Genomic DNA, 18,121 nt, shown 5'->3' with positions numbered 1-18,121 from the left:
TTGTCAAAAGTTGCTAATATATGCAAATAAAAAAATATTATCGAATAGAAAACACTCTAAAGCTTTTAAAACCGTTTAAATTATGTCTCTATGTATAGCAGAACCCAAAATCTGCATTTTCCCAAAATATCTCTTCTCATCTGAAAAGTTAACTATTCTTGAAACACCCTTCCCAAACAGACAATGAAGAGTCTCCATCTGTTCAGCGTCTCAGCTTTCAATGGGACTTCTTTTGTTAAAACCCCGCTCTCGAGAGCCTGACCCCTTACTTTTTGTGCGAACATTCTCTTTTTCCAAGATCGATTGAACAGTGCTTGTGTTTCTGTTTGTTCTCAAAATTGCCACCTTTATAACATGTTAAAGCTTGAATATGAGTAGTTTGACAAGTTTATGATTTATATATTCTTTCAAAGTGGATAGAAAAACACTTCTTTTGACTACATTTCTAAAACTGGTTTTTGAGAACTGAAAGACGCAGACTTGAAAACTGAACGCTAATTTGTGAGTATAATCCCTTACAGGTCGTTTGATGGAAGAATAACAAAGGTAAGGGAATATTTAATGTATTCATTTTGGGTTTCTGTCGACTCCAAGATAGAGGAAAAATATGCACTGTGGGAGCCACTTATTATAGTCTAGTGAACGCAAAATGTAACGTTAAATTAAATGTAACTGAGATTTAGAAGAAGTGTATCCTATACATATTAAACATGCATATTTAGTCAAAGTTTATGTTGCCAGTCTTGTTAGCAATTGCCTGGGCTTTGTTTCTCAGGTCAAACGGGTAGCATTTTTTGAACGATGCCCATTGTAAACAGAGATTTATGGTCTCCGATAGGATATTTTGAAAAAAATGAATGTACTGTGTAACATGATATTGACTGTCATCTGATGAAGCTATTCAAAAGGTTACAAATGCCCCGTTTTTAATCCATTTGATGATTGCATATTTTTTACCTACTTGGCTATGCTAATGAGTATTCTGCGGTGTTTTGACATAAATATGTGCTATGTTTTCGCCAAAACATTTTTAAAATTTTAAAAAATGACATTTGAGCTTTTTAAAATGTGTGGATCAAATACTTTTCAATATTTTTGCGATATTTATGGTAATAGCTGGACCTGATTTAAGCAGGGGAAAAAAGACCCAATGGTTAGTGATGTTTGATCATTACCATAACGACATCCCGTAGGGATAATGACAACAGCCTCAAGCCCATTACGTAAACGCAACGTTAACTATTCTTGAAAATCGCAAATGAAATGAAATAAATTGCTAGCTCTCAAGCTTAGCCTTTTGTTAAAACCACTTAAGCCTAATTGTTTTTTTCGAACATTCCCTTAAAAATCGTAACATTTCAGCGTGTTGCATGCTATGCCAGAATATAGTATATGCATATCATTAGTATGTGTGGATAGAAAAACACTTTTTCTAAAAAAATCTGACTTAACAGAGGGCTGTGTTTCACAAAAGAGAAAACTGATCACCGCTGGGAAAAATATCCATGTACCCTGCATGTATTGTCTATGGGGAAGAAATTACATGGGGCTGAGATTGCAAGTCCTACAGCTTCCACACGATGTTGCCAGTCTTGTCAATTGCCTGGGCTTTGTTTCTTGGTCAAACGAGTAAGAGAGGCCCATTCCTTCCGTGTCTCCGACAGGATGTTTTGGAGGAGGAATTTCCGAACATGATTTGAAGACGTGGAGCTATTCAATCACATCAGATCCATTTGATAGATTATTAACGTTTACTAATACCTAAAGTTGCATTACAAAAGTATTTCGAAGTGTTTTGTGAAAGTTTATCGTCAACTTTTTTAATTTTAAAAAATGACATTGCGTTTTAAAAAAGTGTGGATCACACACTTTTCATAGATCGATATTTAGGGTATATATGGACCGATTTAATCGAAAAAAAGACCCAATAGTGATGTTTATGGGACATGTAGGAGTGCCAACAAAGAAGCTCATCGAAGGTAATGAATGTTTTATATTTTATTTCTGCGTTTTGTGTAGCGCCGGCTATGCTAATTGTTTTGTTTACGTCCCCTTCAGGTATTTCGGGGTGTTGCATGCTATCAGATAATAGCTTCTCATGCTTTCGCCGAAAAGCATTTTAAAAATCTGACTTGTTGGCTGGATTCACAATGAGTGTAGCTTTAATTCAGTACCCTGCATGTGTGTTTTAATGAACGTTTGAGTTTTAACGAGTGCTATTAGCATTTAGTGTAGCGCATTTGCATTTCCAGATGGCTAGATGGCACGCCTGCGTGTCAGGTGCGCTTAAGAGGCTAACAACACTATCATCTCAGATTTTCAAAATATGCTTCTCAACCATAGCAAAACAAGCATTTGTGTAACAGTATTGATAGCTAGCGTAGCATTTAGCGTTAGCATTCAGCAGGCAACATTTTCACAAAACCAGAAAAGCATTCAAATAAAATAATTTACCTTTGAAGAACTTCGGATGTTTTCAATGAGGAGACTCTCAGTTAGATAGCAAATGTTAATTTTTTCCAAAAAGATTATTTGTGTAGGAGAAATTGTTCCGTTTTGTTCATCACGTTTGGCTAAGAAAAAAATCTGAAAATTCAGTCATTACAATCACATATCTATTTGATGATAAATCATTCGTGGCAGTTGGGTTTCTCCTCAGTAGCAAACGGAAAAGTACTGCAGCTGGAGATTACGCGATAATTGCGACGGAGGACACCAAGCGACCACCTGGTAAATGTAGTGTCTTATGGTCAATCTTCCAATGATATGCCTACAAATACATCACAATGCTGCAGACACCTTGGGGAAACGACAGAAAGTGTAAGCTCATTCGTGAGCCATTCACAGCCATATAAGGAGTCATTAGAACACAGCGCCTTCAAAATCTGGGGCACTTCCTGTTTGAAATTTCATCTTGGTTTCGCCTGTAGCATCAGTTCTGTGGCACTCGCAGACAATATCTTTGCAGTTTTGGAAACGTCAGAGTGTTTTCTTTCCAAAGCTGTCAATTATATGCATAGTCGAGAATCTTTTCGTGACAAAATATCTTGTTTAAAACGGGAACGTTTTTCATCCCAAAATTAAAATAGCGCCCCATATACAAGAAGTTAACTGACTCTAATGGTGACAGTTAGTCCTACTGGGGTCCGACATATAATGAATACAGTACAGACAAAATACTTTACAATTTACATACAATTTACAACATTAACATGTAGTCTGTGTTGTGCATCTATCAGTTACACGTACATGTCAGTACATATACACAATAATTAGGTCACATGGGGGAGAGGCGTTGTGTCATGAGGTATTACTTTATTTGTTTTTAGAAACCATGTTTGTTGTTCACTTGCGCTAACTCAGGTTATCATAAGATTTGTGCTTCTGTTTGTATTACAGTAGGTCACCTACATAATTTTCAACAATCCTACAGAACATTTCTATGGATGCATTGCATTTGGAGGGAGGTAAAAAAAGTACTTTTTGCTCTAAATGTGGTTCTCTCAGAGTTCTCAGGTACCTCAGCTGGGTTAACTTCTTATGGCTTGGGGGCAGTATTTCGACGTCTGGATGAGAAGTGTGCCCAAAGTAAACTGCCTGTTACTCAGGTCCAGAAGCTACTGAACAAAACGCACCAAATAAAACTGAGTTTTTGGGATATAAAGAGGGACATTGTCAAACAAAACAAACATTTATTGTGTAGCTGGGACTCTTGTGACTGCAACCATATGAAGATCTTCAAAGGTAAGTGATTCATTTTATCACAATTTCTGACTTTTGTAATTCCTTTACTTGGTTGTAAAATGTATGCTTTTGTCCTCAGATAATTGCCTGGTATGCTTAAGCCATAAAGCCTTTTTGAAATCTGACAAAGCGGCTGGATTAACCAGAAGTTCATATTTAAGCTGATGTATAACACTTGCGTTTTTTATGAATGTTTATTATGGCTATTTCTGTATTTTGAATTTGACGCTCTGCAATTTCACCGGATGTTGTCGAGGGTGGTCGCTAGCGGAACGCCTGTGCCAGAAAGGTTAATGTCTCCATCTCCTCCTTGACTCACGGTAGGACAGGTAAGTCTATTGATTAGCGTGGTAGAGCTATGTATTCATCTCACTGAGGATGACATATCAAGTGGAGTCACTATCAAAGAATTCACACAATCTCAGATTACGGAAAAACTTGAATAGATCTATCTGGACGTCAAAATCATTAATGCATGCAGTGGGTGCAAATGCTAAACCCTTATTGAGAACACTAAGGTGAGCTGATGTCAGGGTCTTACTTGATAAGTTGAAGATATTTAGCTCCTGTTGGACTGAGGGCCCGTCCTGAATCTCAATTGGTAGGTGTTGCGGGGTGGTGGTGGATTTCTTCCTCCCCCGACGTATATGCCGAACACTCTTACATGCTGGGGGTGTTGTTCTCGACTTTGTCCCCAGTGTAGAAAAAAGGTTACGATCTCGGTAATATCCTTTTTAAGTTGTTCAATGATAACAGTCATCAGGTCCAATTAACTATAGCACACCATCGTTCACATAACTCTTCAAAGCATTGACCAAGTGGAGGCTCTGTTTGCCAACATAGTGTGCGTGGGATAACTCAATTTCGAACATAGTCACGAAGTGATGATGTGCAGGTGTGTTCAAGTTTTCTTGAATTAACAGTGTTGGATTTCTTTAAAAAGATTTTCCCAAGTACCTTCTGGCCGATCAAACAGAGACTCTGGGATGAAGGAAGAGGGGTTTGAGTTTGGTGGTGCTCCCAGTCCTTCCCAAACTAGGTTCCAAGACACATCAGATCCTCCACATTCTGCACACGTTTGCGAAGTTGGGTGGTAAGGCGAGGATCAATGTTCTTTAAAATGAGTTTGACCCTTTCCTCCTGTTCAGTAATGTTGGCCTTCAATCTCCTATATAGAACTTGATAGGAGAAGGCAAAACCCTGTATTGGCTCTGCTTCACACTCATCCTCAAAGGAGCTTTCCAATATGAGTTCTCCAGTCGGTGTACCAAAACATTCAAGTGCCATTTTCTCAAAAGTGGGGTTCCAAGTTTATCACCTTTTACATACAGAATGATTTTCCCATTGTTCCTCAAATGCAGTGTATGATATACCATTTTCTTGCTCTGTCTCTACTTTTATCCAAAAACAATATTTCAAATTTTGATGCATAAGACCGAATCAAGCCGGTCGGTCACATATAGAATGCCTGGCATGCTCACAACTGCATTGCGGATATTGCTAGCACTGGTACAAATGTATATAATGGAGTTTGATAAAATGTTTTATACTGTCTACTGACAAGTGACTCAATTATTCCAGCTGCATCAGAAACCAATAAACTGTTGACTCCAACTTCTGGATCAATTCTTTGAGATTTTTATGACATTTATTTGGAAGAAACTAGCTACAATCTTACTGCTAAATCAAATGATGCAGGGAGTTGGTGTATCATTTAAACTTTCATTTGTTGGCAAGTAAACATCTTTCAATAAAACAGATTAGTTAGACAAAGACAATGTTTATTTGCTCTGGAGACCGAGGGGAATTTACACAGCAGTATGACAGAACAGTTATGGCAATGTATGACATATGTACAGTAGAAGAAAAATATACTACTAATGTTTATGATAAATACTATAGTTATTCAGAGGGAATACTTGCATATGGTGTGTTTGGGGGGGGGGGGCAATTGTTGACATGGACCTTTCACATCTCTTGAGCCATCAACTTTGTATCCAATGTACTGTCCATTGTGTGAGGAATTGTTTGAATGGCCCCAACAACACACGCAGGCAAGGGGTTTTGGTGTCCTGTGCCCAGCTTATCCCCACATAGAACAACAATAATCTGTAGGCCAGCAAGTGCTATTGTCTTTAAAATAATGACAAAAACAGTTTGGGTAGAGCAAAGACAGCTAGCTAGCTCAACATGGCTGCCTTAGCTTGTATTGGTGCTAGTGAGCCCTGTTATGACTAAAACGATCACAGAATTATACTGTGCTGAACAACAACACTGCCTAGTATGAAAAGAGACCTTATATTAACACTGAGCTAGTGACAGCAAAACAATTTACTCATTTGTCATTTGCCCTCCTGGAGGTTCTGAAGAACATCCCCAGCACACCTCTATCCATATGTGTGTTGAATCTTTGATGGTCTGTCACACACACGGCCCTTGGGGTCTGCAGTGACCCTCTCCATTAAGAAATGTCCGCAATCGAGTTCGTTGCAGCACAGACATTCCTCTTCTGTCGGCATGGCTGGACAGCCCCCGCATGCGCACCACCAGTGTGTCTGGCCGTGGCTCCCCATCGCTGCTTCCCAGTCTGCCAATTCTTATTCTCACTGTCTCAACTCCTCTTCAGTGTATGAATAGGGCAGTATGTAAAATAACATTAAAAACGTCAATCTCTTCTTGGAAAGAGGGATCATCAGATGCAGCCATTGTAATTATTTAGCCATTCCGGATAGATAGTGCACGGTAACATACACTATATATACAAAAGTATGTGGACACCCATTCAAATTAGTGGATTAGTCTATTTCAGCCACAACCGTTGCTGACAGGTGTATAAAGTTGTTCACACAGACATGCAATCTCCAAAGACAAGCATTGGCAGTTGAATGGCTTTACTGAAAAGCTCAGTGACCTTCAACATGGCACTGTCATAGGATGCCACCTTTTCAACAAATCAGGTGTCAAATTTCTCCCCTGCTAGAGCTGTTATTGTGAAGTTGAAATGTCTAGGAGCAACAATGGCTCAGCTGCGATGTGGTAGGCCAAAAATCTCACAGAACGGGACCACCGAGTGCTGAAGCAGGTAGAGTACAACAATACTCTGTCCTCGGTTGCAACACTCACTCCTGAGTTCCAAACTACCTCTGGAAGCAACGTCAGCACATTAACTGTTCGTCAGAAGAATCATGAAATGGGTTTCCACGGCCGAGCAGCTGCACATAAGATCACCATGCAAAAAGCCAAGCGTCGGCTGGAGTGGTGTAAAGTTTGCCGCTATTGAACTCTAGAGAAGTGGAAACGCATTCTCTGGAGTGATGAATCACACTTCATCTGTCAGTCTGACATACAAGAACACTACCTACCTGAATGCATAGTGCCAACTTTAAAGTTTGGTGAAGGAGGAATAGTATTCTGGGGCTGTTTTTCACGGTTCTGTGCTTCCAACTTTGTGGCAGCAGTTTGGGGAATGCGCTTTCCTGTTTCATTATTACAATGCTGCCGTGCACAAAGTGAGGTCCATACAGAAAAGGCGGGACCAAGTCCATATTGATGCCCATGATTTTAGAATGAGATTTTCGATGCGCAGGTGTCCACATACTGTCAGGCTGTAGTCTTTACAAAGCCAGGGAAAATTAGGAAATATCCTGCAATGTCTTGACAGATAGGAATGGCTCTGTTGAACAAGGATAACCATATCTACTCAATGCTTGTGTGATCTTGCAATCGGCAAAACACAAAAGTCACAATAATTGCTACAATACATGATTCTAATCATTTTTAAATTACAGCAGGCTCAATCAAACAACGACGTCATTGGTTGAACTCTCCCGGCGTGAAAATTCTATAACCGCACCATGGTACATAATTATGTCTGAAACACCTCTCATCACTCACTGGAAAAACACCTCAAATAGAGTCTAGCAGTGAAGTTTCTCTTCAATGGCAGAGGTAAACACTGAGGGAGGTGCAGGGTGTTGGTCCAGAAGGGAAAATCACTGCATCACCTCCTGGTGTAGCTCCTCCAGTTGAAGGTCTGTAATTTGTCTCTCTCATTAGATGTCTCCTTTTGAGATTGTTCAATCATAAATCAATTTTCCCTTTGAGTTCTTCATGTCATCCATAACATCTTTCAGCTCAGCACACATTTCCTTCACATCAGAGATTGACTCCTCTGCTCTCGGTTTTGTCAAACTATTAATGGTGTGTGTAAATTGTTGTTCCATTTGTCCAGAGAGCTCTAAGACACCTCCCCCACTCTGTCTGGGCAGGGTAACAGGAAGAGGACAGGGGGAGGGTAATGGTGGAGAGGTTATAGGTGAGGACAAGGTGCGGTGCTCTCCAATTCCATTACACTGTTACTTGCAAGCTCTCCTCATCAGTGCAATACACATTTATCAACAAATACACAATATCAAGAAATGTATAAAAACATGTATACTTTATTACACTACATTAAAAAGAAGACTGTTTGAAAATATATACACATAATAATAATAATAATAATAATAATAATAATAATAATAATAATAATATAGTATGCAACTATAAACACCATGGGACCACACAGCCGTCATACCGCTCAGGAAGGAGACACGTTCTGTCTCCTAGAAATGAGCATATTTTGGTGCGAAAAGCTTAAATCAATCTCAGAACAACAGCAAAGGACCTTGTGAAGATGCTGGAGGAAAGAAGTACAAAAGTATCTTTATCCACATTAAAACAAGTCCAATATCGACATAACCTGAAAGGCCGCTACACTAGGAAGAAGCCACTGCTCCAAAACCACCATAAAAAAGTCAGACTACGGTTTGTAACTGCACATGGGACAAAGATCGTACTTTTTGGAGAAAAGTCCTCTGGTCTGATGAAACAAAAATTGAACTGTTTGGTCTTAACTTCTTGCGTCGAGCCATCCCGGATCCGGTATCGTGACAACAGCCTCAAGCTCATTACCATAACGCAACGTTAACTATTCATGAAAATCGCAAATGAAATTAAATTAATCTATTTGCTCTCAAGCTTAGCCTTTTGTTAACAACACTGTCGTCTCAGATTTTCAAAATATGCTTTTGAACCATAGCTAAACAAGCATTTGTGTAACAGTAGTGATAGCCTAGCATAGGATTTATGCCTGGCTTTCAGCATGCAACATTTTCACAAAAAAACAGAAAAGGATTCAAATAAAATAATTTACCTTTGAAGAACTTCAGATGTTTTCAATGAGGAGACTCTCAGTTAGATAGCAAATGTTCCGTTTAAAAAAAAATGTTATTTGTGTTGACAAATTGGTCCGTTTTCTTCATCATTCTTCATCACGTTTGCGTGAGAAAAAAAAATAAAATTAATTCATTAAAACGCGAACATTTTTTCCAAATTAACTCCATAATATCGACAGAAACATGGCAAACCGATGTTTAGAATCAATCCTCAAGGTGTTTTTCACATATCTATCGATGATAAAATCCTTCGTGGCAGTTGACTTTCTCTTCTGAAGAAATGGAACGCGCATGGACCTACAGATTACGCAATAATTACGACACAGGACACCGGGCGGGACACCAGGTAAATGTAGTCTCTTATGGTCAATCTTCCAATGATATGCCTACAAACACGTCACAATGCTGCAGACACCTTGGAGAAACGACACAAAGGGCAGGGATGCTTGCAAGCCGAAGAACACCATCCCAACCATGAAACACAGGGGTGGTAGCATCATGTTGTGGGGGAACTTTGCTGCAGGAGAGACTAGTGCACTTCACAAAATAGATGGCTTCATGAGGAAGGGAAAGTTATATGGATATATTGAAGCAACATCTCAAGACATCAGTTAAAGTTAAAGCTTTGTCGCAAATGGGTCTTCCAAATGACAATGACCCCAAGCATACTTCCAAAGTTGTGGCAAAATGGCTTAAGGCCAACAAAGTCAAAGTAGTGGAGTTGCCATCACAACCCCTCACCTCAATTCTATAGAACATGTGTGGGCAGAACTGAAAAAGCGTGTGCGAGCAAGGAGGCCTACGAACCTGACTCAGTTACACCAGCTCTGTCAGGAGGAATGGGCCAAAATTCACCCAACTTATTGTGGGAAGCTTCTGGAAGGCTACCCGACACGCTTGACCCAAGTTAAACAGTTTAAAGGCAATGCTACCAAATACTAATTGAGTGTATGTAATCTTCTGACCCACTGGGAATGTGATGAAAGAAATAAAAGCTGAAATAAATAATTCTCTCTACTATTATTCTGACATTTCACATTCTTAATAAAAAAAAGTGGTGATCCTAACTGACCGAAGACAGGGCATTTTTACTAGGATTAAATGTCAGGAATTGTGAAAAACTGAGTTTAAATGTATAAGGGGCTGACAGTGGGGGCTGACATCCCAAGGGAAAATCGAAGGGCTAAGGTGTATGTAAACTTCCGACTTCATTGTATATGTCTGTGTGTGTGAGTGAGGGTCAGTGCAAAACGTATCTTGAGAAGCAGGTGAAGACAGTCAGTGAAAACAGTCTCTAAAGTGCAAGTGATTGTCTGTGGTCTACTGTAAAATCAAATATTCTGGGTAGGGCTTCGGTGAACGTGGATAGTTGCTCCGGTTTTCGTTTTGAGAGAGCTTTTTTTCCCCATAACCGTGAATGTCCCTTCTTCTCCAGGCTGATTACACAATCAAGTCCTCAAAACTCAGGGGACTGCCAGCGTGGGGTGGCCACTAAAAATAGATTGGGCTCTTCTGGATCCGTCTTCACATCAGACATCATGTCTTCAGTTGTCCCTTCAAATATCCGCGTCTTTTCAGCAGAGAGTTATTTTAGGCAACTGGCCAAAGCCTGTGAAATTACCAGAGACAAGACGTTATTCTACAATCTTGAACGCTGGAGACCTGAAAGTTAAAAAGACACACACTACAATCTGTGGAACAAGCTAAGGTGAGACAGATGAAACAGATGCTGGATGAAAAAGAGCTCCTTCGTCTCAGGAAACAGAAGGACTGCTGAAAACTAATAAAATATGCACATATATGGCAAAATAACCTCACAAAAGAGCACAGATATAATTTAAATACATCACTGATACTTACTTAGATCATGTGAACAAACATGCAATACACACTCAGTATATGTATGATTTCATTTCTGATGGGATCAACTAGTGCTCATAATCAAGACTGAGACCCTCATGCCATGTGTGTGCGTGTGTGTCTGCTTGTATGATTGGAGCTGCTTCATAGCAAAGTTCAATTCTCCTCCTGGCCATGAAAGTGGCCAAGCCAATGTGAATACATTAGTCAGAGCACTGATGTGGATTTATGCATCACTTTGATGTGTTTTTGTTTGTGACTCACTGTCCCTGACACTGGTGTTATAGCTCGGACTGTCTTAATGCACACTGAGTAGACAGCAGTCACCCGGGGTTGATAACACCAAGAGAAAAGCTGCCGTTGTTAAAGATTTGCAACGAGCATCAGAGTCACAATAAAATGAATATCCTGCAAGTTATAAAAGTTTAAAATGTTGCATTAGGTGCCTGGTTATAGGAGTCTGGCCTAGTGGTAGTGCTGCCGGCTCCGGGCCACACATACCCGCTGGTGACAGAGTTAAGAATCCCATGTCGATCTCCCTCTCTACCAGTCTCCCTCTACCTTATGACAGTCACTGTCCATAAACAATAAAATACTAAAAAACAAATACACTGAGTGCAGAAAAGATTAAGAACACCATCCTAGATTTTAGTTCCGTCAGAACAGCCTCAATTAGTCGGGTCATGAACTCTACAAGTTGTCGAAAGTATTCCCCAGGGAGGATTGTAATCACGACTCAGGATATGACCCAGATGAAGACACAGAAGGCAGGTAGTTTGTTTCTCCGAATATTTAATATAACAAAGGGCCAGGCGAAAGGCAGGTCGAGGGCAGGCAGAAGTTTGTAAATGAGGTCAGAGGCAGGCAGGTACAGGACGGCAAGCAGGTTCAGGGTCAGAACAGGCAGAAAGGTCAGAACCGGTAAAACTAGAAAACAAAAACTTGAGAACAGCACGCTGGTAAGACCTGACAAAACATTATGAAATGGCAAACAGAAAACACAGGTATAAATACACAGGGGATAATGGGGAAAAATGGGAGACACCTGGAGAGGGGTGGAGACAAGCACAAGACAGGTGAAGCAGATCAGGGTGTGACAGTACCCCCCCATCTAGGGGCAACACTCGACGTCCTACCTGGGCACATACCTGATTGACTGGGTTGTCGGCGGCGGAACTCAGCGATGACGGCTGGGTCCAGGATGTTCCTAGTGGGGACCCAGCACCTCTCCTCCGGGCCATAACCCTCCCAGTCAACCAGGTACTGGAATCCCCTGCCCCGAGGTCGAACACTCAGGAGGCACCTCCCTGTATGAGCCTGGAACCAGGAGACAAAGGGCTGTGAGAGAGAGGTTTAATCCTAGACACATAAAAAGTGGGAGAGTGCGGGGCAACAGAAGCCGAACAGCAGTGAGGCTAAGGATTTTAGAGATCGGGAAAGGGCCGATAAAGGGGGGTGAAAGTTTGTGGGATTCCAGCCGGAGGGCCAGATCCTGAGTGGAAAGCCATACCCTCTGCCCGAGCCAATAGCGGGGAGCAGTGGTCCAGTCGCAATGCGTTATGTTGCCGATACCTGGAGGTGGTCTTGAGAAGAGCAGATCGGGCTCTCTTCCAGGTACGGCGACAGCAGCAGACGAACATCTGGGCAGAGGGTGTACTGACTTCTTCCTCTTGCTCTTCCTCTTGCTCAGGGAAGAGCGGGGGCTGACATTCCAAGGAACAATCGAAGGTCGAGAGACCAGTGTCCGAGCAGGGAATGGAGATTTGAAAAATGCTAATTCGCATCAAAGTAGACTATGCAAGTCTACAAATCCCTGCAAGCTCCTGCACATCATCTCCAGCTGACACCTTGCGAACAGTTACTGTGTCAATTTAAAACTTGCCCAAGACAGTTCACAAATTGTCAATTGAAATAAATTTGACCAATTTATTTATTACTACTTTTAGCAAACATTATATATTTAATCCAGAGATTCTTACCTTTGCCTCAATTTAGGCAATCTATTCCAGATCATCACGGTGCAATAGCAGCTAATTAGCATTTAATTTGTTGGGGGTATACAAGTGAACATATTGATAAGTCACCTTGTTTGAGAGAGATTTACATGGTCATCAAAACGTCACGCCAGGGTAAGCCTTAACGAAACACTGCCCATATTTTAAGTATTTTTAAAATCCCGTAAGGGAAAAATGAACAGTGGAAAAACGATTGGAACCATTGACCACTAGGTTTTATGGGAATTATGACTCAAAACTGTGGTATTCTATTCACACCCCTTGACCTTTTCAAAATGTTGTTGTCTTACAGCCTGAATTTAAGTGATGTTATGTCACTGGCCTCCACAAAATACCTCATAATGTCAAAGTGGAATTATGTTTTTTGGACAGCACACCTCTCACCATTGTTATGCTCACCTGGACTCTTTCGCTTCCCTGATTACCTTCCCTATATATGTCACTCCCTATGGTTCCTTTTCCAGGCGTCATTGTTTCTATTTCTGTGTCATGTCTGTGCATTGTTCGTGGTTTCTTGTTTTGTGTTAATGTTAGGTTTATCTATTAAACGACTCACTCCCTAAACTTGCTTCCCGACTCTCAGCGCACATAGTTACACTCAGCAGGGAAATGGATTTCTGACAAGGGACTTACTTGCCCACCACTAAACTTTACAGGAACTGCTAGGGTGAGTTGAACTGGATTTAATCATTTAATTTCCCCAAGGGGGACTTTAATGACACCAAAGCACTGTCCAGTCAGCAGTTACTCTAAATAAGAGACAATGTCACTATACCCAGTGGCATATTACAATGTGCATATTCAACATATCAACTGACATTGTAGTTAGCTTACATATAATTAATTTTGCTGCTCTGCATTTGAACTCATGTCTTCGCATACTCAATGTGGTAAATTACTAAACAGCAGGAGGAAGAATGTCCATAAGGGGAGTAGCAGGTAAGGTAAGTGAGAGTTGAGGGTGTGTGTGTGTGTGTGTGGCGTGGGGGGTCCATGGGGAGGAGTAGTGGGGAGAATGTCTATAGGGGGAGAGGGGAGCAGTTAGCCGACTAGTGGTGGCTATTCAGCAGCCTAATTGTCTGAGGGGAGAAACTATTGGCCAGCCTTTCCGTTTTTTTACACGATGCTCCTCTACTGCCTGCGTCTGAGTGATTGAAGTGGGAAGAACAGGGAATGGCTGGGGTCCCTGATGATCTTCTTGGCCTTCCTGCGACACCTGGAGTTGTAGGTATCTTGTAGGGCAGGCGGTGTGCACCCAATGGTGCGTTCAGCTGCACCCTCTGAAGAGCCTTGCGGTCCGAGACGGTGGAGTTGCCGTATCAGGCTGTGATGCAGCCTGACAGTATGCTCGCAAAGGTGCTCCAGTAGAACAGAAATACTTCTTCCCTGACATGGATCCTTTGTTTGGACTTGCCGAGGCAGCCCCATTTATCCCGAGAGCTCCACCAAAAAGATGACACCGAAGGAGAGCTGGGGTTCTAGACAGGCTCACCTGGCGAGCAAACCATCCACCGCTTCATGATTATATTACAAGCTAACATTCAATCGCTGGACAATAAAGTAGACAAGCTCAGGGTGAGGATATCCTTTCAGAGAGACATAAGGGTCTGTAACATACTCTGTTTTATGGAATCATGGCTCTCCCTGGATATATTGTCCCTGTCCATACAGCCAGTGGGGTTCTCCGTATATCAAATCAAATTTTATTGGTCACATACACATGTTTAGCAAAATGCTTGTGTTTCTAGCTCCAACAGTGCAGTAATATTGAACTATTTCACAACAATACACAAAATATGCAGCAGCCTCTAAGGTGCTAGTGATGGCTATTTAACAGTCTGATGGCCTTGAGATATAAGCTGTTTTCAGTCTCTCTGTGCCAGCTTTGATGCACCTGTACTGACCTCACCTTCTGGATGATAGCGGGGTAAACAGGCAGTGGCTCGGATGGTTGTTGTCCTCGATGATGTTTCTGGCCTTCCTGTGACATCGGGTGCTGTAGGTGTCCTGGAGGGCAGGTAGTTTGCCCCTGGTGATCCGTTGGGAAGACCGCACCACCCTCTGGAGAGCCTGGCGGTTGTGGGCGGTGCAGTTGCCGTACCAGGTGGAGATACAGCCAGACAGGATGCTCTCAATTGTGCGTCTGTTAAAGTTTGTGAGGGTTTTAGGTGCCAAGCCATCGCATGGGCAGGAAGAAATAACTCTTGGGGAATAACAAAGGTGGAGTGGTACGTCTCATGATTAACCACTCATGGTGTTATTGTGGTAACGCACAGGAACTCAAGTCCTTATGTTCTCCCAATCTGGAATACGGGATGGCTACAATACCCTCCCCTGCCCCAACTTTGGAAAAGCAAAACATGCCTCCAGATTGCAGCATTAAAGCAAAACTGAAAGCACAAACCACCACATTTAACAACGGTAAAATTAATGGGAACATGGATGTGTACAAACAGACCAGCTATGACCTCCGTAAGGCAATCAAAGACGCAAAAGGACAGTACAGGGCCAAAGTGGAGTCACAATTCAACATCTCAGACACACAACGCATGTGGCAAGGACTCCAAACAATAACAGATTATAAAGGGAAGCACGACACTTCATGGACACGGCGCCTCACTCCTGGAAAAGCGAAACACTTTCTTCGCCCACTTAATAAAGGAAAACAACATTGAGCCTGTGACGTGGGCCCCAGCCGCCCATGAGGACCATGTGCTCCCGATCTCTGTTGCCAAAAGCGTGTTAACCATTTCAAGGCTGCCTGCCCAGACGATATCCAAAGCCCTGTCTTCAGAGCATGTGCAGACTTGCTAGCATGAGTGTTTACGGACATATTCAATCTCTCCCTATCCCAGTCTGTTGTCCCCACATGTTTCAAGATCTTCACCATTGTTCCTGTACCCAAGAAAGTGAAGGTCACTCATCTAAATGGCTATTGTGCTGTAGTACTCACTTCATTCATCATCCCCCTACCCCATACACTAGCCCCCATACAATTTGAATACCACTCCAACAGATCCACAGACTATGCAATTGCCATGCACTGCACACTGCCCTATCCCACCTGGATAAGAAGAATACCTATGTGAGAATGCTGTTCATCGACTAAAGTTCAGCCTTCAAAACCATAGTGCCCTCTAAGCTCATCACTAAGCTCAGGGCACTGGGTCTGAACTCTTCCAAGGGGATGTGAGTCCTGGACCTTCTGACAGGCCGACCTCAGGTGGTGGACTACAACAGACAGCAGAGAGAGCACGCCCCCATCCACATCGACGGGGCCACAGTGGATAGGTTAAAAAGTTCCTTGACGTGCACATCACTAAGGACCTGAAATGGTCCCTCCACACCAACAATGTGATGAAGAAGGCACAACAGCGCCTCTACAATTCGGCATGGCCCCTAAGACTCTTACAAACTTCTACAGATGCATCAGAGAGCATTCTGTAGGCCTGTATCACTGCCTGGTACGTCAACTCACAACCACAGGGCTCTCCAGAGGGTGGTGCGGTCAGCCCAACACATCACCGGGGGCACACTGCCTGCCCTCCAGGACATCTACAGTTCACAGGAAGGCCAAGAAGATCATCAAGGACCTCAGATACCCAAGCCATGGCCTGTTCACCCTGCTACCATCTAGCAGGCAGATACAGTACAGGTACATGAAAGCTGGGACTGAGATACTGAAAAACAGCTTCTATCTCCAGCCATCAGACAGTTGAACAGTCATTACTAGCTGGTCTCTGCCTTGTACCCTGCCCTGCACCTTAGACACTGTCACTAGCCAGCTTCCACCCGGTACTCTACCCTACACCTTAGAGATTGCTGCCCTACACTCTTAGAAAAAAAGGGTTCTAAAAGGGTTCTTTGGCTGTCCCTACTGGCAAACCCTTTCTGGTTCTAGGTAGAACTGTTTTGGGATCAACGTAGAAAACTCTGGGGAAAGTGTTCTACATGGACCCCATTGGGTTTTACCTGGAACCAAAAGGGTTCTACCTGGATCCAATGTGTATGCACAGAGTCATTGAACACTTGAATAATATTTACATAAGATTTTCCTGCAACATTATTAAGTTGAAATGTAATTTAATGTGAACATAACTCATCCATATAGCTAATGCTGTACATACAGTACCTTTTTCCTACATTGTCCATAATGTCTATCTATACACATTGCTAATTACAATATTGTCAGTTCTGATATTTCTTAATATCTTGATCTTCCTTTCTTCTGAAATGATTTGTTTATTAGTATTGTACTGCTGGAGCTAGAAAAACACTAGCATTTAGGCTGCACCTGCTTTAACATCTGCTACTCTATGTATACGATAAATACACTTTGATTTATATCCTCCTCTATCATCCATCCCCCACACCCTCATTGACTAGCTGCTCATCTTCTGACTCTGTGTCTCCTTTTGACCTTGGCCAAAGAGGATCACTCTGGATAGCGTATAATACCCCCTGTAATATAAATCTTTGCCGTGATGTGGCTATCAATTCAAATAGATCTGCATTTCAGTGCTATTTATACATTGCATGCTTGGTATGAAGTGTCACTCACAGCCCTGAATCCATTTATAATGCTGACAAACCATTGTTATGAACACAGCACAACGGACCGTAATGAGGTTGACTAATCGATACACTCCAGTCACACCACTTGACATTTTACCAGGAGATAACATTGTCGATGGTAGCATTGGAATACCTTAATGCCTCCTTTAGGTATAAATCCTCATTTCATTTCCATAACCTTTTGCTGTGCCATATTGCAAGATTGCATGATAGAGGTGCGGAAATTGGAGTTATGTCGGTTGCAATAATAGTCATATCATGTTATTTCATGTGGCCAAGCATCTAATCATGATTCTGATGTGTCTGCTCTATTCCAGAAAAGCATCAAGACACATCAAGAAATATGCCCAGGTTATGTTCCAGGTTATATATTCCAGGAAATATGTTACGGTTAGTGTCATGCCCAGTCTATTAGTATGAAGTCTCTTGATTACAGATCACCACAGAAAATATGCATTGATGGTGATGTATTACATTAGCAATGCATGTTAAACACAATATACAGTGAGTCTTATCTAAAAGCACTATTTGCAGATTCATGGCCACCCTATGTCCCCAAATGGCACCCTATTCCCTATATAGTGCACCACTTTTGACCAGAGGCATATGTGACATGGTCAAAAGTAGTGCAACACATATGGAATAGGGTGCCATTTGGGACACATTCTTTGTTCCACATTGTCCTTGAGTCTCCCTGTTCCTGTATAATGC

Source organism: Oncorhynchus keta, chromosome 17 (genome assembly GCF_023373465.1).
Source record: "Oncorhynchus keta strain PuntledgeMale-10-30-2019 chromosome 17, Oket_V2, whole genome shotgun sequence".
NCBI lineage: Eukaryota > Metazoa > Chordata > Actinopteri > Salmoniformes > Salmonidae > Oncorhynchus > Oncorhynchus keta.
Note: the sequence above shows the minus strand (reverse complement) of the source record.